Genomic DNA, 23,680 nt, shown 5'->3' with positions numbered 1-23,680 from the left:
GGAGTGGAAATAGTAAATGTCACCCCTTTAGTGTCCACCACCTTCCCCACATTGGTTTAGATGGAGTGTGGATAGTAAATTTCACACCTTTTTCGCCCAACACCTTCCTCCGATATGGTTAGATTGGAGTGAGAAAAGTAAATCTCACCCCTTTACTGTCTAATACCTTCCCCCAGTATAGTTGGATTGGATTGGGAATAGTCAATGTTATCCCTTTAGTGTCTAACCCCTTTCCCAAATTGGTTTAGATTGGAGTGGGAATTGTAAAGGTCAACCCTTTAGTGTCCAACACCTTCCCCACATTGGTTTAGATGGAGTGTGGATAGTAATTTTCACACCTTTTTCGCCCAACACCTTCCTCGGATATGGTTAGATTGGAGTGAGAAAAGTAAATCTCACCCCTTTACTGTCTAATACCTTCCCCCAGTATAGTTGGATTTGATTGGGAATAGTCAATGTTATCCCTTTAATGTCTAACCCCTTCTCCCAAATTGGTTTAGATTGGAGTGGGAATTGTAAAGGTCAACCCTTTAGTGTCCAATACCTTACCCAAATTGATTCAAATATGAGTGGGAATTGTAAATTTCTCCCCTTTTGTCTCCAACATTTTCTTCAAATTGGTATAGATTGGACTGCGAATTGTACATTTTGCCCCTATGGTGTCCAACACCTTCCCCCAGTATAGTTGGATAGGAGAGGGAATAGAAAATGCCATCCCTTTAGTGTACAATGTCTTCCCCAAAATGATTTAGATTGGAGTGGGAATAGTGAATTTCACCCATTTAGTGTCCAACTTATTTTTCAAATTGATATTGATTGGATTGAGAATAGTAAATTTTTTCCCTTTAGTGCCTAATACCTTCCCCAATAGGATTGGATTGGAGTGGGAATAGTAAATGTCTCCCCTTTAGTGTCCAACTCTTTCCCCAAATTGGTTTCGATTGGAGTAGGAATAGGAAATGTCAACTCTTTAGTGTCCAACACCTTCTCTAAATTGCTTGAGACTTGAATGGGAATAGTAAATGTCACCCCTTTAGTGTTTAACAATTTTTTACAAATGATTTATGTTAGACTGTGATGATTTAATTTTATATTTTTAATTTGAAACCTTTTATTTTATTTTTATTTCTATGTAGTACAAATTATTTATTAGTTTTGTTGTCCTTTACTAATACAGTAGAAAATAGTTATGTGCTTGCAAACAATATTAAAATTCATTACATTGATTTGTAAAATAAATGTCAGTCATTTTTCTTATTTTATTTTTGTTTTCAAAATATATTTATTGTATATTTTTAATGATACATATTTTATCTAAAGAACAAACATTTTTATCAAAGTAAGTAAATGAAACATTTAAGTTTTATTTTTTATTAATAAAATATATAATTTATATTTTCTTAGTATTTTGTGTTTTACATTTGTAACTTTTATTTTCCATTGTTAAAAAGTTTTTAACATTCTTAATTTGTTTTTATACATATTTTATACATCATTTTAACATGTTGTTATGTATATATTAATAATTGTATATAATGTATTCTGTGATTTGATTTAGACTATATATTTTACCATTTTATCACAGTATTTTTTGACATTTCAAAAAATTTTCCTATTAATTTCTATCGAGAGATAGTCTTCTTCTTAGTTTCATTTAGCAGCCATTTTTTTACCGCTGCCTGCTATTTTGTAATCTATTTCTGTTGTTTTTAGTGTATTTTTCTAGACGCAGGTCGCGTATAGTGCTGCTGTTCGTCGGAACAGGTAAGTTCTTTTTAAGGATTTTTTAAAGGGTTTTGAGGGTAGGGGGAGATCTATAAGGTATTTATAGTGTTGACTGTGAGTTTTATGTATATTTAGATGTATTAGTGTTAGTGTTTTTCACTAGATTGTTGTTTTGTGTTTTGTATACTATTTGAGTAATCGGTTGCTATGTTATTGCAAATTATGTTATGTAAGTAATATTTTGCTGATTAACCGCTATGCATATGTATTTCTAAGCGTGTAATGTGTTTTGCAGGTGCCTTTTTTATTTACCCTGCAGCTTTTTGTCGATGAATGTGTCCTATAGGTATTAGGAGTATACTTTTTTTTAAGGAAATCACTTTTGGTTTATGATAAACCCTTGCTTTTTAATGTGATTTCCTTTTTATCAGTTTTCCTGGAGCGTTTACCTTTTTTTAAAAAAAATTCTGGGGGGTTTTCTGGTTCCTATATATTTTGGATTACTTCAAGGGATTTGTCTTGGATTTGTTTCATTAATTTTTGTGCTCTTTGAATAATATTTTTCCATTTTTAGTGGATTTGCAAATTTTTTGTTAAGTGGCTAGAGATTTACAGCTACAGAACCATAGGATTTCTTTATTTAATTTTCTTTTGGGTGGGAAATATCAATTTATGTTTGTGTAAATATGTTGTCATTGTTATGCTGCATTGTTTGGTTTATGTGCTATAATCAATTTATGTGATAGATTGAGTTGGTTTTTTACTTTCTTTGATAGTGATGATCATTTTAAATAATTTATATATAGTTTTATTATATCAGTCTTTATTAAAAAAAATGATCTTAATACATTTTTGACAGATGTAATAAAATATTATATTATTTAAAAATACAAGGGTATGCTGGTCATTTCTAAGTAATCTGCTTTGTTATTTATGAAGAGTTTTACTTTAAATTGTAGCATATCCTACATTCTTATGCTGTGTTTGCTAACAGATTGTTCCATTCTTAGTTGTTGGTATCACTTCTCATTTTGTAATGCTTATATAAATTTGTACAGTTTAGGTTGGGTTCCGCCTAATGTGGATTGGAAGGCATTTTGCCATCCTTCCACTGCATTGTTTGTTTTGGCTTCCAGTTTCAAGCTGCTGCCGTAGACATTCCACCATGACATTTTGAATTTTGGTTCGCATCTGTGTCCAGACCAATGCAGTCTGCCACCCAAAGAGTGTTCAAAGTAATCCAATAAGGGGCTAAGGGGCTTAGTTTTCCCTCATTTTATTGGTAGAAAAGTCTTTCTGTTAGTAAATTGTAGTGCTTAGCTACCTCTGTGACAGGGACAGAGGCTAGTGCTATTACTTTTTGGATTTCGAAGGTAAGTTGCATGCTTGTAGAATATTCTACACTTAGGGCCTCATTAAGATGGCCGTAGGACCACCACCATCAGGCAGTCCGTGGCGGTCCCACCGCCATCGGACACCGCTTGACCGCCCACCACATTACAATGGCGGGCAGATGGTAGGCGGTCTAGAGACTGACTGCCACGGATTAGATGAGCTCAAGGAGCGCGTCGGCCCGTTGAAGTTGACTTGTATCACTACAACAGTGGCGGTGCCTTCTCAGGCACCGCCTTAGGGATTACAGTGTCCCTTTTTGCCAACCCGCCATGAAAAAACAGGTAGAAAAAGACTTTGGGGGCTCCTTGCGGGCCCCCCTTTCCCCTTTACTCTCGGCCTTGGGTTCTGGGGGCACCTTTGGTGCTCCCCCACGTATCCCTGCACAATGTGGCAGGCACATGCAGATATACAAAATGTGTATTTTCTGTACTGTGGCATGTGCTTGCAGCCTGCAGCACACGCCTCAATACAAAACATACACATTGTGACTGCCTTAAAGGTGGTGGCATTGTAATCAATATGGTGGGGCCACTGACAGCTAGTCAGGCGGTCCCATCCCCGATAGGATGGCGGTCAGACGAAAGTCCAAACACCATCATAATCAGGCCCTTCGTGCTGATATCTTTGGAGGTGTCACAGTCTACAAATATTTTTTGGGGGTTGTAGTTATTTGTTTTATGTTTAATATGGTTTAAGTGGTCGTAGCAAGTACTGCTTTGTTTATTTGTTAGGAGAGCATATATAAAAGGGATATTTTTGTTTTGATATTCACCATGTATGGTGTATATCTGAGTGAATGGTTTGGGACACATTTTGAAGGTCTCATCCATCATCCAGTTTTAACAATGAGTTAATTTTAGTGATTTATTTGCTGTAGAGAATTTTAGGATTTGTTTTTCATTGTTTACATTGTCATGTAAAAGGAAAGGTTCCTCATTGTGTATAATTGCCAGCTGTTCATGTAATTCTACATCTTGGTATCTTCTTGGGGCAGGAGGAGTATTGCTGGTGGCTTTTTTAGTTTCTGCAATGAAACTTTTTAAAGCAGGTATAGATGGTAGTTGGCCAGTGATGTGTTTGGTGATTTTAGAATTTTTTTCTAGCCCGATTCACAAATGTAAACTTAGATGTTTGGTCTAAACTTAGACCAAACGTCTAAGTTAACGACTTTGGGATCTCCGCCCCAAGTCTGGACATAAAGATAGTACTTGTAAATGCCTTTTGTAAATTCCCAAAGTCGTAACTTAGGTGTTATGTCTAAGTTTAGACCAAACGTCTAAGTTTACCTTTGTGAAACGGGCCCGATATCTTTAAGGATTTTAGTTGTGGGTTCCTGGGAGCTAGTTCTTGCCTCTTTTATACCCTGCAGTACCCCCCTTACTTCGATTTCTGTTATATTTGGCGGTGTGGTTGTGCTCTCTCACATGAATTGCAACATCATCTTTTGTAGCTGCCCTTCCATAGCATGCATTAGAATAATATTTGGTAAATTTCCAGGCTATATTTTCTGTTGATGCACTTTCTTGGCTGTAGGTGTAGCCCATGTGATTTAGTAACTGCTTTCCTTTCTGCGATCTTATGTATTTTGCTGCCTCTATCACTGTATCTGAAATTAGTCTAATAGTGTAAATATATACAATATTTGAATGTTTGTACGTTTGTTATTTACATGTAAAATTATGCAACTACTTTTATTCTGTATACTTACGTGTATGTTCTGCCTAGAAGTTTCACAATGTTTTGCAGCGTCTCCGTTGGGGGTGTTCTGATGTGGAGCAGGTGCTTTCAATGGTGCTGGTTGTAAAAAAATATCCATTTCTTCTTAATCTTTAATTTGTTGGTAATTTGTAGAGGTTGAGGTTATTTGGCTTATTTTAACTTGCTATTCAGTTTAAAGCTTTTTGTTAATACATGTATACTTACTTTCGTAATTTTTTTCTTCTGATTTCTGATAGTTGTATTTTTTCTGGCAGTTTGTCGTTTTTCCAAATCATCGTTTTTTCTTTTAGGAAGTCAATGTAAAAAGATGAAAGTTAGCAAGTTGTGTCATTCATTATTTGTTTGCTATTTTACATTTTTAAGCATTTTAACAAATACATTTTAGTTGAAATATAAGTTTTCCTTACTTGGTTAGGTATTTGTTGAGATTTATATATTTCTTCTCTAAATGTATGGTTAGAGAATCCATCACAATTTCCTCATCTTGTAGTGTTTGTCCTTTTTTAAATATTTAGGGGGTCATTAGGATGGCGGAAGGACCGCCATCGCCAGGCCGGAAGTGGGGGTCTTTCCGCCATCACACAGGATATTCCCACCACCACCGAATTAGGATGGCGGTGGGAATCCCACAATGTCCCCGGCGGACGGAAAGTCCGTCCGCTACGGTTCCGCACGGTGGTCCTTTTCCGCCCACCTTGCAGAACCAAAACACAGGCCAGCATCCCTTTCTGCCTGTCTTTTCGCGGCAGTCATCCCACCGCGAAAACACAGGCGGAGGCTGGATTTGGGGGCCCGTTGCGGGCCCCCTCTGCCTGGGGTGGGGGTGTACTGGGGGGGTACCATTTCCCTGCACTGCGTGGCAGGCACCGCGTGGTGTCTGCCACGCAGTGCAGGGAAATGCAGTGCTTGCCAATTTTACATTGTGAACTGTGCTGCATCCAGCAATACAGTCCACAATGTTAAGGGCCCGGCATGCGCCTGCCAGTATGTGGGCGCATCCTAATATGTGTGGTGGGACCACCGCATGTCTGGCGGGCGGTCCCAGTACCACAACGAAGACAGACTTAAGACAGTCTTAAGACAAACTTAAGACAAACTTAAGAGACTTAGGACAGACTTAGGACAGACTTAAGACAGACTTAAGACAAACTTAAGACAAACTTAGGACAGACTTCAGACAGACTTAAGACAGACTTAAGACAAAATCCTAACTTTACTACTACTAAATGCCTTCTGTGAATACAAAAAGTAGTAAGTTTAGGATTTTGTCTTAAGTTAGTTCTGTGAATCGGGCCCATAGTCTTTGAGAAAGGCAAGAGAATGCAGGCCACCCCCTATGAGCAGGAAGAGGATAGGCTTTAGGAGGAGAGCCTGGTTACAGGCTCTGAGCTACAGCACTGTGAGGAACTGGACAACTTGTTCACATGTATGGAACCCCCTGCCAGGGAGCAGTGTGCCTGCCAAAAGCCTGTCTCCTGAGGAACTGGCAGACAGGAAGACTGAAAGGGAGTTTTACATTTTTATAAGGCGCAACAGCTACCCAAGAAGGAGTTCCGGCTGCAGCTGGCCAAACTCAGAATGGAGAATCAGCTGCAAAAAGAGAGGCATCCAAAGAGGAGCTTGGTGCCAAGAGGACCTTAATGATGAGGAAGAAGGTGCTAGAAAAGGATAAAGCTGTGGTTGAAAGGCCTTGACTGAAAGGAAACTGGTATTGAGTCACAAAGTGAGTCTTAAAGAGCTGGACTTTTAAGCAAGACAAGCCTCATAATCCAGCAGCTATGGTGGCAGTGATATCCCAGTGCCCAAAGGCAACAGTAGGGTCCACATGTCCAAGGACCAGGTGACTAACTTTGTTTTTGGGGATGCTATTGACAAGTGGTTTGAGGCCTATGAGGTTGCCTTGGATATGCACAGGGCCCCTGAGGAGGATTGGGGAGCCAGTCTCTGGATTCACATTCCCAGTGAAGGAAGAGATTCACTGTTGGCCCTAGGAGACAGGATGAAGTATCCACCCGAGAAGGGCACACTTGTCTGAAAATATAGTCTCACACCTGAGAAGCATAGGTAGACGTATAGGGACAGCCAGCAGTTGCCCCAACAGTTTTGGGTGGATTTTGCGGATCACTTTTGCAAGGCACTGAATAATCAGGTGAAGGGCAATATTGTGAATGATTGCAAGGGGTTGTAAAATTTGATTGACAGGAAGCACGTGTACAGCAATTGTTGTTACAGAGCTGCGCCAACACCTAGTGGATAGTAAGCTCACTGAGCCCAGGGAACTTGATTAGAAGGTGGACACTGGCTAAATACCAGGGTCCACAAGAAGGAATGTGGGGGAACCCCAAAAGGGTGGACAAGTTCCCCAAAAGAGGAGGGGGACAAAAATAAAAAGTAGGAGTACTCAAAAGTCCCCTAAAACATTTCTCAGGGGAAGGGTAACTAGTCTCCATCTGACCACGAGAAAGGTGGGTTTACTGACAAGAAGCACATGGATACCCTCACGGGTGACAAGACGCATTCTACAAATCTACAGATTGATTGATTGATTGTTAAGCCAGGGAAGTTCTTCCCCAAGTGCCATGAGTGCCATAGGTATGGGCACATGAAGGAGTTTGCCAAATGTTCCGAGAGGGCACAGTCCCCACTTGTGGGTAGACACCAGGGTTGGGTCATGCAGACCTTGGGGAGGAGGTTGTGCCTCTAGCATTTCTAGGTAACAAGGAAATAGTGCCCAAAACTCACATGCCTTCTAATACTTCCAAGTACAGACATTGGATCACCATCAATTGACAAAGGGTGAAGGCTCTGAGGGAAACAGGCACCCCCATGACTACTGTCAGGTGGCATATGGTGTCCTCGAAGCAAGTAATCCCCAATACATTTCACCAGATTGTGGTAGCAGGCAAGTGTGATAGCCACTATCCTGTGGCTCTGGTTTCCTTTGAGCAGGGAGGTCTCAGGTTCCTTGAAGGTAGCCGTAAGTCCTGCCATGCCTGTAAATTGTCTGCTCGGGAAGGACTTTAAGCACATCATCTGAAAGGAGGACGGGTTCCAGTCCTACCTGGAGATGATAGGGTTGCCTGAGTGGGTGTGCCTAACCAAAAGGTCCATGGCAGCCTGAGAGGGTAGTTAAGGAGGTCTGTATCTTGGAAAAATAACCCAGATAGCTGACCAGCAGAGAAAGGACAACGGGTGTGGGAAACCTGTCCCCGAAGCTCCCACGGTCTGGGAGGCTGAGCATGAGGCCGACTCCCAAGAACTTTCAGGGGAGAACATTGCTTCCCTGGGAGACCTGACTGAGCTAGTATGTTGCCACACAGAAAGTGGACCATCCATGGAGGAGTTCTGTGAGGCTCAAAAGGAGTGCCTCATTCATGAGGGCCTGATGCGGCAAGCTAAGGCCAGGCAGCTGGTAATACCGCAGGAGATCACGTGATCAATTGGGAGAATGACCTCCTATGTAAGGTTCCTGAGCCAGGGGCAAACCATATGATGGTGGTCTCTTAGTGCTACAGAGCCTTCCTAGTGGGTTGGCCTCATGGCATACCCCTGTCAGGGCATGTGAGGCAGAACAAGACCTTTGCCCCCCACTTCTATTGGCCTCATATGAAGATGACCTCAGATGCATTTAGCAGGCCATGCCCTACCTATCAGGCCAGTAGGAAATTCAGGAAAAAATCAAACCGCTCCCCTGGGTCCCTTACCTGTAGTTGGCACCCTCTTTGAGAGGATGGGCATCAACATTGTTGGGCCCCTTGGCTCTCACACATCAGATGCAACGCTTCTGAAAGAAGACCTTTGAGAACTTGAAAGGCAGAAAGGAGGTAAACAAGCTCTGGCATGACCAGGAGGCCTCTCTGGTCGAGTGTCAGCCTGACTACAAAAGTGTGGATTATAGAGCCAGTGGATCACAGGGCCCTTCAAGAACCCTGGTCTGTGTCTTAAGATGTCAAAGAGAGAAAGGGGAAGGTCATCTACCTGGTGGACCCACAGGAACCTCTTTAGGGTCTTTCATGTTAATCACCTCAAACTGCACTATGAGAAGTCGGACGTCACTATGTTCATGGTGACAAATGACGGGGTTCAGGAGGAGAGTGATCCTCTGCCCGACCTCCTTTCCTCCAAGGAGCAGGATGAGTCAGTGAAAGCTGTCCATCTCTCTCCTACCCTGACCCCAGAGCTATAAAGTGACTGTCACCAGTTGCTGGGGCAGTTTGCCTCTTTGTTCCCACTGACCGCTGGGCTCATATATCTGTGTACCCATGACACTCACACTGAAGACAGCATAGCTGTGAAGAATAAATCTACAGGTTGTCTGATAAGGTGAGAGACAACAGCATGAATGAAGTCCAAGGTGCTGGAGTTGGGGGTAATTGAGAATTTCAATAGTCCTTGGTCCAGCCCAATGGTGCTGGTACCCAAACCTGATCCTCTGTGCATCACACCAGAAATCAGGTTCTGTGTAGACTATAGGAGGCTCAGCTCATACATAGGTTGGGAGATGCCAAGCGTGTAAGTACTCATGATTTAACATCTGGGTTCTGGCAGATTCCTCCAGCAGAGGGGGCTAAGCAGAGGTCTCTATTCTCCATCCCAAAGGGCTACTTCCAATTCAGGGTGATCCACTTTGGGTTAAAGAATGCCCTGACAACTTTCAGAGGCTGGTCAACAGGTGCCTGACAGGCATGGAGGCTTTCAGTGCTGCCTACTTAGATGACATTGCTGTCTTTAGTTCCAGCTGTGAGGATCCCCTGTTCCACCTCCAGGAGGTACTTAAGGCCCTACAGCAGGTAGGCCTGACTATCAAGTCAGCAAGTGCCAGATAGGGCCGGGATCTGCGGTGTGTCTGGAATACCTAGTGGGTGGGTTTAAGGTGCAGCCCCTCTGTATAATGGGTTTACAGTGATGACCCAGACAAAAGAGGTTTGATGTAGGGTAAGGTTTATTATCTCTTTTGTGACAGAGATATGACAGACATACTGAAGGCAGATACTGGTAAGTCCCAATTCACAAATAGGTTTTTCCCTCTGGATTGGATACTCCGGAGTAACGTCTTCTCCTTCCCGCTACGTAGGCGTTGGCCCTCAGGGAAAACATATATAGGAGAGATGATTATTCAACTGCTTTTTCCCTGGGAGATTTAACAGTCACCACACCATGCAGTTCATTAAACCAGTCATTGCGGGTATTGTGAAAATAGGGTTTTGCCTTCTATTTCTTTGTCTGTGGCTGGTCCTGCCAGTTTACAGAGGGACATAAATCAGGGGCCTTGCCTGCCCTGCTGGTTCTGCTACATGGACGCTCATGTTCCTTATCCTGCATGGACTTGTGTACCCGTGCTCCCGCCCTCTGCCTTCCCACCCTTAAAACTGCACCCGTGCCCCCCACACCTGTGCCCAGCAGATCACCCTGTCGGAACCGTTTCCAGTACTCACCAGGGGCATTGACTCAATCCGTGAGTCATGGCAATCTCATCCATATTGCCTTTCCATGGGGCTTTGCTGGATTCATTGATCGCCAGTCGCAGCTCCGTGTCAAGGGTGTTGGTCAGGCCATCCGTTATGTAGACATCTGTGTACTCCTCTCCTGCAGTCCTCATTCGATGGTGCCATCTTCCACCTTTCTCTGCCCTCTGCTCCCTCTCTGATACTTCGTTGCGAGCCGCTTACACTTCTTCCTTCTGCTAGCGATGAAATAATGTCTCTGTAGCTGGCCTATAAGCGGCCGCATCTGATTGAGGGGGCATGGTCCTTTCCACTACCAGAATGGCTACTTGTACCAAATGTGTGCCCCCGGGGTCTCCATCCGGGCTACTGCTGCCCATGTCGCCATGTGACTTGTCACAGTACAACCCACCCATGCTTGGCCGATCGGGCCATGAGGAGAGGGGAGCTCTCAATAGGAAGTCTATAGTACTCTGCAACTTCCCAGGTAGGTGATGAGCCTGAAACAAGAAAGGTTGAAGGGCTAAGAACCACCAGAGAATTCTGGCATTGGTGTTCTTGTTTTGTGGCAACCATACCAAGGGAGCGTGATCAGTTAGCAGAGAAAAGGTTTTCCCCGGGAGGTAATATTGCAATGCTTCCACTGCTTATTTGATCAAGAGACACTCCTTTTCAAAGGTTGGGTAGTGTGTCTCAGGGGGCAGCAACTTCCTGCTGATAAACACCACTTGGTGTAGGTGAAACGCAGGATCAGGCTGGGACAAAACCATGCCTAAGCCTTGATCCAAGGCGTCCGTCTACAGAACAAACTGATTGGTTAAGTCTAGACATATGAACACAGGGAGGTCACAAAAGGCATTTTTCAGACTGTCAAAACTAGGCTAGTGGTGTTGGGACCAATCAGTGACATTCTTGGGTTGGGTTTTTCTTCAAGAGATCTGTCAAGCCAGAAGCGATCTCTGAAAATTTGTTAATGATCCTGCGATAATATCCAATAAGACCCAGGAAGGATCTCATTGGAGGGTAATAAAAACTGTGTCCAGATGTTGGTGTTGTTTCCAAGTTTTACTATAGATGACGATATCATCCTGATAAGCTGTCACGTACCCTAGATGTTGTTGTAACAGCACGTCCATTAGCCTCTGAAAAATTGCTGGGGTACCATGCAACCCAAAGGGCAATACCCATAACTGATACAATCATGAAGGGGTAGAGAACAGGAGCGGCCCGTGCAGGTAATAGTGGCAGAATGGGGGAGTCGACAGACGACGAGAGGAGAAAAAAGAAAACCACTTACCTTGCTCTCACTGCATCACCGTCTCGGTGATGCGACGAGCGCCAGGTAAGTGTTTTTTTATTTTCCCTCGATGTTTATCGACCCTTCCCCACCCCGCCGCACCACTCTTACTGGCACGGGCTGCACCTGTTAAAGGATGCATTTTTTTCTTTAGCAGATGGTGTCAGGGGAATCTGCCAATCCAGTATCTATTTGTGAGATACAAGGTGGTTAGATAAATAGCAGACCCAAAGTTATCAATGAGCTTACCCACCCTGGGCATGGGGTATGTGTCAAATTTTGACAGACTGTTGTGCTGGTGAAAGTCTATGCAGAACCTCACTAAGCCATTGGGTTTTGGCTCTAACACCACTGGGGAATACTATGGGCTTTTGGATGGCTCGAGTATCCCCCCCTAACACGCTAGCTACTTCATTCTCTACTGCCTGTCTTCTGGCTTCCATGATGCTGTAAGGACAAAGGCACGCCACCCAACCCTTCTCGGTATGCTTGTCCTGTAGTACTAACGTTGTTGTCCCGGGACAACCTGAGAAAACAGTGTAATGTTGTTTGACTAGGGCAGTGGTTCCCAAACTTTTTTGACTCGTGGATCCCTTGACCTATTGGCCATTGCCCGTGGCTCCCCACTGTTACTTATTTTGGAAGGTTTAGTAGATATAAGCCCGGCCTCAGGAGTACTTGCATTTTTTTCCCTGAAAATAATTGGGATGAAGCTGATGAATGTATTATAATCACATTCGCAGGGTGTTTCGTATTACTAAGGCGGCGCCTCTAATAAAATATTCCTAGTTCCACTTCTTTGCCCATGCCTTTTTTCGTGTACCCTCTCAAACCGTGTTATCCCACTTAAAGTGCTAGATAGCACACCTATGCATGTAGGGCCCATTCCCAATGTGTTTCTGCGCTTAAAGAATATTTGCATGCACTTCCATTTCTACCCATGTCATTCGTGCCTACACGCCTGTCTCAGCAGGGTGACTAAAGATTTTTTAAACCACATACAGCTTTATTTGTGCTGTCTCCTCCCTAAAATTGCCTCCAAACCAATGCAAGTAAAGCAAATTCTTCAGATTTTTTTTAACATTCCTCTTTCTTGCTTCCAAATGTTGGTGTTATGCTATGTATGATGTTTTACTTCCCTGTGCTCAAGGAGAGAGCAGGCCTTTCTGGAAATGTGCGTGGACTGAAAGAAATGTGGACTGGAAGTACCTATGATTCAAGTACAAATGTTAATACTTGATAATAGTTAGTGTGTTTAATAGACAGGACAATTGTACTTTCCTGATAACTTGCACAGGTGTAAAATGCATTTAGAAAAAAAACGAAACTATTAACACGTCCAACAAAATAAATCAAGCATCTATCGCTTAATTTGGGAGTGTTGGAACATGGGCACCCAGTAAAATATGGAGGTCATCTCCCTTGACATGTCACTTACAAATAATCCACATCATGCGTTTAAGTCTAATTAATTTAACTGAAGCCAACAGAACCTTCACCATTAAATGCATTAAAGTGCTTGGCGCACGGTGTCCCTGGCTAGGTTTGACGGCTCCCCAGTGAGCCACAGCACACAGTGATGGAACCACTGGACTAGGGACATGAGCAGTTTTCCCTCGTTGTAACTCAGTTGCAACCCCACTCTCATCTTGTCAATACTATCTTGTTCCCTTGTAGGGGGAAAAGTGATATCTAGGGGTTGTGTGTCGGTCACTAGAAGAGCCAGGAGGGGTTCCTCCTCATAGACAGGTTTTTCTACCCACTTCTTTAATAAATTGATATGGTGTACACGCCTTTTTCCGGGATAGTAGGGAACTGCTAACAGATAGGTCACTGGGGTGACCTGACCTGTAACTGAGAAGGGGCTTTGCCAGGCTGCCAGGAGCTTATTATCAGAGGAGGGTAAAAGAATCATTGCTTTTTCGCCGCCCTTCAGTACTCTTAGTTTACTTCAATTATCATACCCTGATCTCTGCTTTTCTTGAGCTTTCTACATATTCTGCCTGACCTTTTCCCAAAGAGTATGTATCTTGTCCTCCAAACCCGTAGCATACTCGAGCAGACCCCATCCTTTGTTCTCCTCCACTTCCCATTGTTCTGAAGCATGTCGGGCACTGTCCTAGGTTGTCTGCCAAAGACAAACTCGAAAGGCCTGTAGCCTGTGGATGATTGAGAGTGGGTGCGAATTGCATAAAGCGGGGAACAACCTTTACAACGAAGGTTTTACAACGCGGTACTGTTACCACGCAACCTTTACAGCGCAAGTCGTTACGACGACTTGCGCTGGGGGGCGCTCCAGGATAGTAAATAGTTTAATTTACTATCCAACTCCTTCCCTACTATCCACGGGGACTGGAGTTGGAATAGTAAATTAAAAAATTTACTATCCTGCGCCCCCCAACGCAAGTCGTTGTAACGACTTGCGTTGTAAAAGTTGCGTAGTAACGGCACGCGTTGTAAAAGTACGCGTTGTAACGTCGTACATACGCATAAAGCGCATGGGGCAGCTTTTTATTCCAATCTCTTCCCGTGTCAGATTTTATTTTCTTTATTAGGGATTTAACTGTGCGGTTAAACCTTTCCACAAGTCTGTCTGTTCGTGAGTGGTACACAGAAGTTCTGATCAGATTAATTCCAAGCACATGACACATTTGAGTCATAAGTCGGGACATAAAAGCAGTTCCCGGGTCCATTAGTAGTTCTTTGGGAAATCCTACTTTGGAGAAAAACTAAAACATGGCCTGGGCTACCATTTTGGTCGTCCTGCTGGTCAGGGGATATTTGTGCCCCAAACAGAAGTTTCTACGGGGCCCTCCAAGTCCATACCTACCCTTGAAAAGAGCATGTCTATGATTGGTAAATGTCTCAATGGAGACTGGGTTACATTTGAGGGATTGATTATCTGACACTTTACATAGGTAATACAAAACTGCTGGGTATATGAAAATACCCTAGGCCAGTAAAAACGCCTCAGCAGACAGTCCTCGGTTTTTTATCTACTATAGTGCCCTTCACCTGTCTGACTGTGTGTTAAGTGTAGGACCTGGTCTCTAAACAGCAGGGGCACAATCAGTTGTGAAATAGCTTCTTCACCTCTCTTTACCTTGCGATAAAGCACCCCATTGGTTATGCAAAAATATGATCCTACCTGACCATCATCCTCGGTCTTGGCGCTGGCTCATGCTTGTCGCAGGTTGGGGTCCTCCCTCTGGGCTGCATGATAATAATGTGGTTTTGTTTCTATGGTCTCTGTGGAAGAAGGCACAGTATTAGCTTGTGGGTTGCCTGCTAGAAAATACTGACTATTATGTTTTCTTTTCTCCCTGCAACTAAGGGGTGCCTTACTCTTATCTCCTTGTATTGGTTTACCTCTGAAGGGAACCTCCCTCAGCCACCTTGGATCTGGTTCCTGTTTTCCTATTGTTTCTAACAGGGTAGTAAATCCTTCGTAATCACTCCCTATTATCATCTCTTCAACTAGATGTGGCACTGCTCCCACCCTTAGGTATTCTTCCTGCCCCCTCCAATTAATGTATACCCTGGCCACAGCATATGCCTTACTGTTCCCGTGTACACAAGTGATCAGGACAGTTTCTCCTTCCACCCACTGGTCTGGGATTGCTCTCTCAGCGTTGACCACAGAGTGGCGGCAACTTGAATCCACCAGTCTCAGTGGGTTTGGTGTTGACTAGGAGTTGTCTTTTGAATTTGAATGAACTACCCTCAGCCCTCAAAACCCTTCCTCTTGTGTATCCTAGCTCCAGAGGGTCAGCTGGTTGATATCTATGGGGATAAATGCGGACAATGTGGCCCCATTCTGTGCAAAGAAAGCATTGGAGGCCCTGCCCATACTCTCTCCCTTGAGGTCAAGTGGGAGACCTGCTCTCTTGACTGGGTTTATGGAATGATTTCTGGTTGGGCATGGCTTTTAAGTTTGGGGTTGATGGTGTGACGCTGTGGGAGGGACCACTTTTAAAATCTGGGGATCTGTGAAAAGCACGGGCCAGGTTGATGGCCCCAGGAACTGTTACATTTGGGTGCTGCCTTATCCAAGCCCTAGTTTGACTTGGCAGGGCTTCCAGGGATTGCTCTAAGAAGATACATCCATCACTTCCTAATTGGTGGAATCATTGGGTTTCGGCCGTTTAGTGCCCAAGTCCTATATCCTGTAATAGAGAGCCCGTGGGTTGTCCTGGTGGTTCGACTTTTCATTTCTAAACTTGACTCTGTAATCCTCACTATAATATCCCAGACGTTCTTGGCTGGCCTTCTTGACTTTGTGATACAGGTAAGTGCCAGAGAGATTGGCAGTCTGATAGGCTGTCTGTAATTCGCTTAGAGGAGAGGAGCCACATACTGACTCCAGAGTTCCGGAGGCCATGCGGCTGAGGTCGCTACTTGTTCAAAGTTGGTAAAGTAGTCGGGTTGTTTCCCCCTTGATATATTTGTAGTATAGAGCTTGGAACTAGCTATTGTCGCTGTTTCATGCACCAGGTGATTGCTGGCCTTGACGATTGCCTGGGTGGTGAGAGCCGTCTGTAGGTTTTCTCTGTTTTGTTCGGCCGCCTTTCCCTGACCTTACACTACCAACTATAGGTGGCGCTGACCTTCCGCCTGCTGTATGATCATGTCTTCCATTGTTACTGGCTGAGCCATCATAACTCCCGCTGATGAAGGAATTATCCTACTTCTGGCACCACTGTAAAAGGGTTATTGTGATGACCCTGACAAAAGAGGTTTGATGTAGGGTAAGGTTTATTATCTCTTTTGTGACAGAGATATGACAGGCATACTGAAGGCAGATACTGGTAAGTCCCAATTCACAAATAGGTTTTTCCCTCTGGATTGGATACTCCACAGTGACATATTTTCCTTCCTGGTACGTCAGAGTTGGCTCTCAGGGAAAACATATATAGGAGAGATGATTATTCAACTACTTTTTACCTGAGAGATTCAACCATCACCACACCAACAGTTTATTAAACCAGTTATCATGGGCTTTGTGCAAAAAGGGTTTTGTCTACTATTTCTCTCTGAGGGGTCATGCGGGTTTACAAAGCGATATAAATCAGAGGCCCTCATTGCCCTGCCAGTCCCGTGACGTGTATACTCATGTTCCTGGATCCTAACCGGACTCGTGCACACGTGGTCCGGCCCTGTGCCATCCCACCATCAAAACCCCACCAGTGTCCCACATGCCTGCGCACAAGAGATCACACTGTGGGGACCCTTTACCAGTACTCGCCTAGGATCGTGACTCAATCCATCAGTCACGGCATTCTTGTCTGTATCGCCATGCCCTGGTGCTTGGCTGGATTACTCAGGTGCCGGACGCTGCTCCATGTCAAGGGTGTTGGTCAGGCATTTTGCCATGTAGATGTCAGCGTACACCTCTCTTGCAGTCCTAATTCCGTGGTGCCATCCTCTGTCTTTCTCTCCCATCTGCTCTTCTCCGATTCCTCATCCCGAACTGTTTCCGCTTCCTCCTTCTGCTTGTGACAACCTAGTGTCTCCGTGGCTGGCCTATAAGCGCTGCATCCAATAGAGGTGCGTGGTCCTTTCCGCAACTAGTACCAAATGCATGCCTCTGGGGTTGCGATCTTGGGTACTGCTGCCCATGTTGCTGTTTGACTCGACACACCCTCCAAGCTAAAATTGAGACTATTCTGGCTTGGGAACCCGCAAACCTCAAACAGAAGTGAGGGCCTTCTGGATCCTGACTGTATATTACGTGAGGTTTGTCAAGATATGTGGCACTATTGTTGCCCCGTTGACTAAACTGACTTTCCAAGAAGCAGCCCAAAAAAGTAATCTGGACAGACGCCTGCCAGAAACCTTTTGATATTCTCAATGAGGTCATGTTTACAGTACCAGTACTCAATGCCCCTGATTTCTACAAGGAGTTTATAGTGCATACAGATGCTTCAGAACATGAAATAGAGGCTGTGCTTTCACAGCTGAAAGAGAAGGACCCAGACTACCTATGGCCTTCATCAGTAGGGGATTACTGCCCAAGAAACAGAGGTAGAATGCTATTGAAAGAGAAGCCTTTGCTGTGTTCTGGACACTGACAAAGCTGGGACCATACCTCTATAGGACTATTGTCCGGATTCAGACAGAGCAAAGATCCCTCAGATGGCTCGTGCAGATGAGGGGTGAGAATCCCCAACTGTTGAGGTGGTCCATGACCCTACAGGGAGTGCATTTTACAGTGGAAAACTGACCTAGGACCGACCACTCCAATGCTGCTGGACTATCAATTATTTTCTACTCTCATGAGGGTGAGTAGATCTTCCTACTTTCAGCTGAGGGGAACCCATGTTAGACCTATCATTCTTGGTGTGGTCTTCTCCCACACATGTTGCCTTCTCCCCTCCTGTTTTATGAATTTTATTTTAATTGGCATTAGGACTGCTATTCAGTGCTAACGTGATTGTGCTTTCACCTTTAAACATGTTAAAACAAGGCTTACATCCAACTGGCACATTTAATTTACTCATGAGTCTCTAGTAAAGTGGTACTACACGTACCCAGGGACTGTAAATTAAATACTTCTAGTGGGCCTGCAGTACTCATTGTGCCACCCACTTAAGAAGCCCTTTAAAAACATGTCTCGGGCCTGCCATTGCAGCCCGTGTGCAGTTTTAAAATGCCAATGCTATCTGGCAAAATAAACCTTATGCCGACCTAAACTTAAATTTTCAATACACTCCCTCGCCTCGTTCTTCCACCGCAAGATCGCCGACATCCACAACAGCTTTGGCGCCCCACCCACGCACCCAACCGTCGAACCAACGCCCCCCACCGCCACCCTTCGCACCTGGACCACGGTGACCACCGAAGACACAGCCCGCACGATGAACACCATCCACCCCGGATCACCGACCGACCCCTGCCCACACCACGTCTTCAACAAGGCTGACTCCACCATCGCACCCCAACTCCGGAACATCATCAACGCCTCCTTCAACACCGCCACCTTCCCGGAGAGCTGGAAGCACGCCGAGATCAGCGCCCTCCTGAAGAAACCTACAGCGGACCCCACCGATCTCAAAAACTTCCGCCCCATCTCGCTCCTCCCTTTTCCTGCTAAAGTCATCGAGAAGATCGTCAACAGACAGCTGACCGCCTTCCTCGAGACGAACGGATCCCTCGACCCCTCGCAGTCCAGCTTCAGAGCCAACCACAGCACCGAGACCGCCCTCATCGCAGCCACCGATGACATCCGGACCCTGCTCGACAAGGGGGAAACAGTGGCCCTCATCCTCCTGGACCTCTCCGCTGCGTTCGACACGGTCTGCCACCGCACCCTAGTTCAGCGCCTCAGCAACATCGGTATCCAAGAGAAGGCACTGGAGTGGATCATCTCGTTCCTCGCCGGAAGAACACAAAGAGTCCGCCTCCCCCCGTTTCGCTCCGAGGCCACCGAAGTCATCTGCGGCGTCCCGCAAGGATCTTCACTCAGCCCCACCCTCTTCAACATCTACATGAAACCTCTCGCAGCCATCGCACGCCAGCACAACCTCAACATCATCTCTTACGCCGACGACACCCAGCTGATCCTCTCCCTCACCAGAGACCCCGACACCGCCAGAGCCTGCCTACACAAAGGGATGAAAGACGTCGCCGAGTGGATGAAGGACAGCCGCCTGAAACTGAACTCGGACAAGACGGAAGTCCTCATCCTGGGATCTTCGCCCTCCGCCTGGGACGACTCCTGGTGGCCCCCAGCCCTGGGCACCGCACCCAAGCCAACCGACCACGCACGCAACCTGGGCTTCATCCTGGACCCCTCCCTCTCGATGACCAGACATGTCAACGCCGTCTCCTCATCGTGCTTCAACACCCTGCGTATGCTTCGCAAGATCTTCCGCTGGATCCCGACCGAGACCAGGAAGACTGTCACCCAGGCACTCGTCACCAGCCGACTGGACTACGGAAACGCCCTCTACGCCGGAACCACAGCCAAGCTACAGAAAAGACTCCAGCGCATCCAGAACGCCTCCGCCCGACTCATCCTGGATATCCCCCGACGCAGCCACATCTCCAGCCACCTGAGGAACCTGCACTCGCTCCCCGCCGACAAGAGGATCACGTTCCGGCTCCTCACCCACGCACACAAGTCTCTCCACGACCTGGGCCCCAAGTACCTCAACGACCGCCTGACCTTCTACACGCCCACCCGCCAGCTACGGTCCACGAGCCTCGCCCTTGCAGCCGTACCACGCATCCGAAGAGCCACCGCCGGAGGAAGATCCTTCTCTTACCTGGCTGCCAAGACTTGGAACTCCCTCCCCATCCACCTTCGGCTGACCCAGGACCATCTCGCCTTCAGGAAACAACTCAAGACCTGGCTGTTCGAGCAGTAGCATACCCCTCCCCCCAAGCGCCTTGAGACCCTCCCGGGTGAGTAGTGCGCTATACAAATGGCATGATTGATTGATTGATTGATTGAAGCCGCCCTTTGGTAGACCCTAAACAGCCCATATGGCTTGGTGTATTATATTTGAAAAGTTATAGCATGTGTTTTTATGTTTTACATCTCCTGTTAGTGAACAACTCCCCAAATTAGTTTTTGACTACTGTGAGACCCACATCTCCCATAGGATAACACTGGGTCACCAGTACTAATGTTGGATTGGGAACAGGTAGAAATGTCATGTTTGGCCTCAAAATAATTATGTTTTAAAATCCTCTTTAATAGTAAAGTTGGATTTTAAATCACAGTTCTGAAAATGCTACTTTCCGAAAGTTGCCATTTTCTTGTTCGAACCAATTGGTGCCTGCAGCTTGCCTCCCTGGACACATGACTGTGAGTAGTTGGCAGTTGGCCTTTGTATTTTTCTCCCTACCAGGGAGACAAAGAGGGACTAGGTGTTGGCAGAATGGGACATCTTGCATGTATGGTTGGGGCAGAACTGTTCCCTTCCCCACTTACATTTCTAAGGATTGCCTCCAGATCTTAACACCAGCCCATTGTCACCCTAGACTACATGGAGCCTGGGCAGGAGAAGGAAGGAACATTTCATAACTAGATGTGAGGGTATCTTAGAAATGTTTTCTGGCACCAGGCATAAATATTGGCCCTGAAACACGCAAAAGGAGATGGTATGAATGTTCGCAATTTGCGTAACCACTGGCAATCACTCGGGATAGCATCAAATCCCATGTTCTTTCATTCACCATGCCACCTCGGTTTGGACCCAGCAATATGCAAATCAGTCTTGATGCTGCTCCTCATGGGAACAGTTAAGCACAACTTGCCAGGCCAGGTCCTCCCTGAACTGGAACACAAGCAACTTAGGATGGGTGTTGCCCTAGTTGTGGACTCCTCAGCCGGAACAGCTCGCTTCCAATGGCACAGTGAGCATTGCAAGCAGCCTCAATTCACCTTTTGTGTGTTTCATAAATATTAGACATCCGACAACTCTTCAGTGCAATCCTAGACATGCAGAGGGCCCCCAGAAGGACTACCTTGCACTTCAGAAGACTGCCCTGCTGCTCAAGAACTATTTTGTACCTCGGAGTATTGCCCTGCGGCTACCAGAGGATTGCCCAGCTGCTTGAGGCCTGGCTTTCTGCTTGATTCCAGGACTACCAGAGCGACTCTAAGGGCTAGTTGGCTGGCCTCCTATGTGTGCTACATGGACATAACACGCTCCAGAGACCTTGAACCATGCAACTGGCCTCTACCTAGAGTGAGTCCTGACCCCCATCCACCCTACCCCAAAGTGGTGCCCAACTAGTGCTGGACCCTTGGAAGTTGTAATTCTCCAGCCAAAACCTGAAACTTGGGACTTAAAAAATAATTCTTTGAAATTCCTTCAAAGTCAGAAGGTAAGCTGAGACCGGGCCTAATCCACCTTGTGTAACCAAACCATGCTCATTCGCGGCCAGCCTTAAATTTTGGCTCCATCCATCTCTTCCATAACCAGATTTCCGCTGTTTCCACTTTGATATTTTCAGGGCTACATTTCACTTAAAATTTAAAAACTGTATAACTTTGATTCTACAGGTGGGATTTAATAAATTTTGGTGTCATTTGTATTTATTAAGAGTTTGCTATATCTGGTTTTCCTGTGTTGTATTTTCACTTTATTACTGCTTGTGGGCTGCATAAATACTTAGCAGATTGATGAATCACACACTCCTTAGTATTCAAATTATACCTGTATGTTTGTGCTTTCAAATGTTTATGGGCGTGCATTGACGTATCATCCCCTAAACCCGGGCGTCTCGAATAAATACAGTTGAACCTCCCAACTGGGAAGTGTTCCTCAATACGCACTGCCAAGAATCAAAAGATGCAAGTTCTATTCAAATATTCCAAAATAATCCAACGTTGCAATCCATACTTCTTTGTAATGTATCATGCAAAAGTTAATGCTCATTGCTTTCATGAGGTCATAGTGTATTCTACATTAATCCATGGTTGATTATCCATAGTGCTTAATTAACCTAATAAAAAAGGGACCCCAGGATAAGGAACAGAGTAACATTGATTCTACCTGTTTTACGGTATAAGCCCTTCAGAAAATGAACAACTACTATATTTTAGATTATTAACTAATCCTTCTTTACTGCAACAATCCTGTAATAGGAGCCCAACTTTTCCGCCACAACTCCTTTCTCCTTCGTCCTCTCAATTTATATACTGAGGATTCTATATTATATATGGCCAACATGCTTGACCACCAATTGAGAAAGGTAGGGGGATCAGGACTTATCCATTGGGAGGTAATACATAACCAAATGATAGCCATTGCAATGAAAAAAAATGCAGTCACAGGTCTCGGCTTCACATTTCCTTTCATATTATACGCCATACCCAAAATTACAAGATCTGATGTAATTGTTGCTGAAATCCCCAAGACAGTATCCAAGAAAGATTCAACATCCTGTAGAAATATACCCAAGCTAGGGCAGGAATAAAACATATGTATAGTATCTCCCGCCTGCAGCCCACATCTGTTGCATTTCCCACCCCTCGTTCCCCCCCACTTATCTATCTTTGCTGGAGTATAATAAAGATCGAAAATAGACATAAAATGTTGACTCCTAAGACTTCCACTTATCAAAATCTGATTTGATAATTCCAATGAATCCTCAATATTTCTCCTTCCTTCCCCAACCTACTCATCCATTTTGTATTCAGGAAACAAATATCATCAGGAAGAGCTTCCAGTAGATTTTGATAGATTTTCCCTATCCGGGATTTCATCTCTATTATTTCCACAAAGCATATCTTTTCAAAATTTAAATTTGGCACTTGCACTTTTCTCCTGAAAAACTCTGCATCTGCAAGTACTTGAAAAAATCTTGTTTACACAGACCAAACTTTTCCTGTAAATTCGAAAATGAGGCAAGTTGACCCTCATTATAAAGGTCACCCAGGGATTAAATTACATTGCTTCCCCATCTGAAAGTAGTTTGATCCTGAAAAAATAATGGAAGGATACCGGAGGCCAAGTTTGGGATCTTCAATTTGCGCGATATTTGTCTCCACACTGAATAAGCCACTTTAAGTATTTTAAATGTAGTCTTTTATAGTAGCTAGGTTGTAATATCCTAACCAGACATCCCTTTGCTTTGTTTCCCAGCCCTATTTCATATATAGTCAGTCTGGCAGCCAGCAAGATTTCGGCCTTAGCCCCAACTAGGAGAATCTGCATATGTTTTAAGATGGATGCCCAGTAATATAAAAGGAGGTTAGGCACCGCCCACCCCCCCCCTGGTGTCTCGGAAGAATCATCCATTTAGCCTCTTCTTGGTCTGTGGTACCCCCAAAGGAATCTACAGCAAATCCTCTCTATCCTTGCTCAACAAGATACAGAAAATTCAGGAGGAACAGTCCTAAAAAGATACAAAAATTTGGGGAGGACCGACTTTTTAATGTAATTTCTTAATCCATGCAATGAGAGGTGCAGATGATCTAGCCTCTCCAATTTTCTATTGACAGTATCTTTCTTTGGCGCAATGTTCAATTCGGGAATTTAGTCCACCGCTGCTGTAATCGTGATCCCCAAATACGGTACTTCCGAGACAATTGGGAGACCTGCAGGGAGCATTCTATCTGAATGAAGGATCTGGGTTTTATCCA

At 44.9% G+C, this 23,680-nt stretch overlaps 1 protein-coding gene and 1 long non-coding RNA gene across 5 annotated transcripts in view; one reads left to right on the top strand and one right to left on the bottom strand.

The window, feature by feature from the left end:
• The window catches only part of LOC144829132 (glutamate decarboxylase 1-like), a 927,195-nt gene that overhangs the window by 785,918 nt on the left and 117,597 nt on the right, over positions 1-23,680 (top strand). The window lies entirely within an intron of this gene.
• The window catches only part of LOC144829133 (uncharacterized), a 142,243-nt gene that overhangs the window by 25,913 nt on the left and 92,650 nt on the right, over positions 1-23,680 (bottom strand). Inside the window, exons 2-4 of one of the 2 annotated variants that reach the window (XR_013610597.1) lie at positions 14,729-14,829; positions 5,044-5,122; positions 4,883-4,914 (exon numbers count right to left, since the gene is read on the bottom strand). This is a non-coding gene — a long non-coding RNA (uncharacterized LOC144829133). Of the gene's footprint in view, positions 1-4,882; positions 4,915-5,043; positions 5,123-14,728; positions 14,830-23,680 lie in introns of those variants that run through there. The other variant, XR_013610598.1, reaches the window with a different exon arrangement.

This window comes from Lissotriton helveticus, chromosome 4_1 (genome assembly GCF_964261635.1).
Source record: "Lissotriton helveticus chromosome 4_1, aLisHel1.1, whole genome shotgun sequence".
In the NCBI taxonomy this organism is placed as follows: Eukaryota; Metazoa; Chordata; class Amphibia; order Caudata; family Salamandridae; genus Lissotriton; species Lissotriton helveticus.
This window is presented reverse-complemented; position numbering and strand designations above follow the sequence as displayed.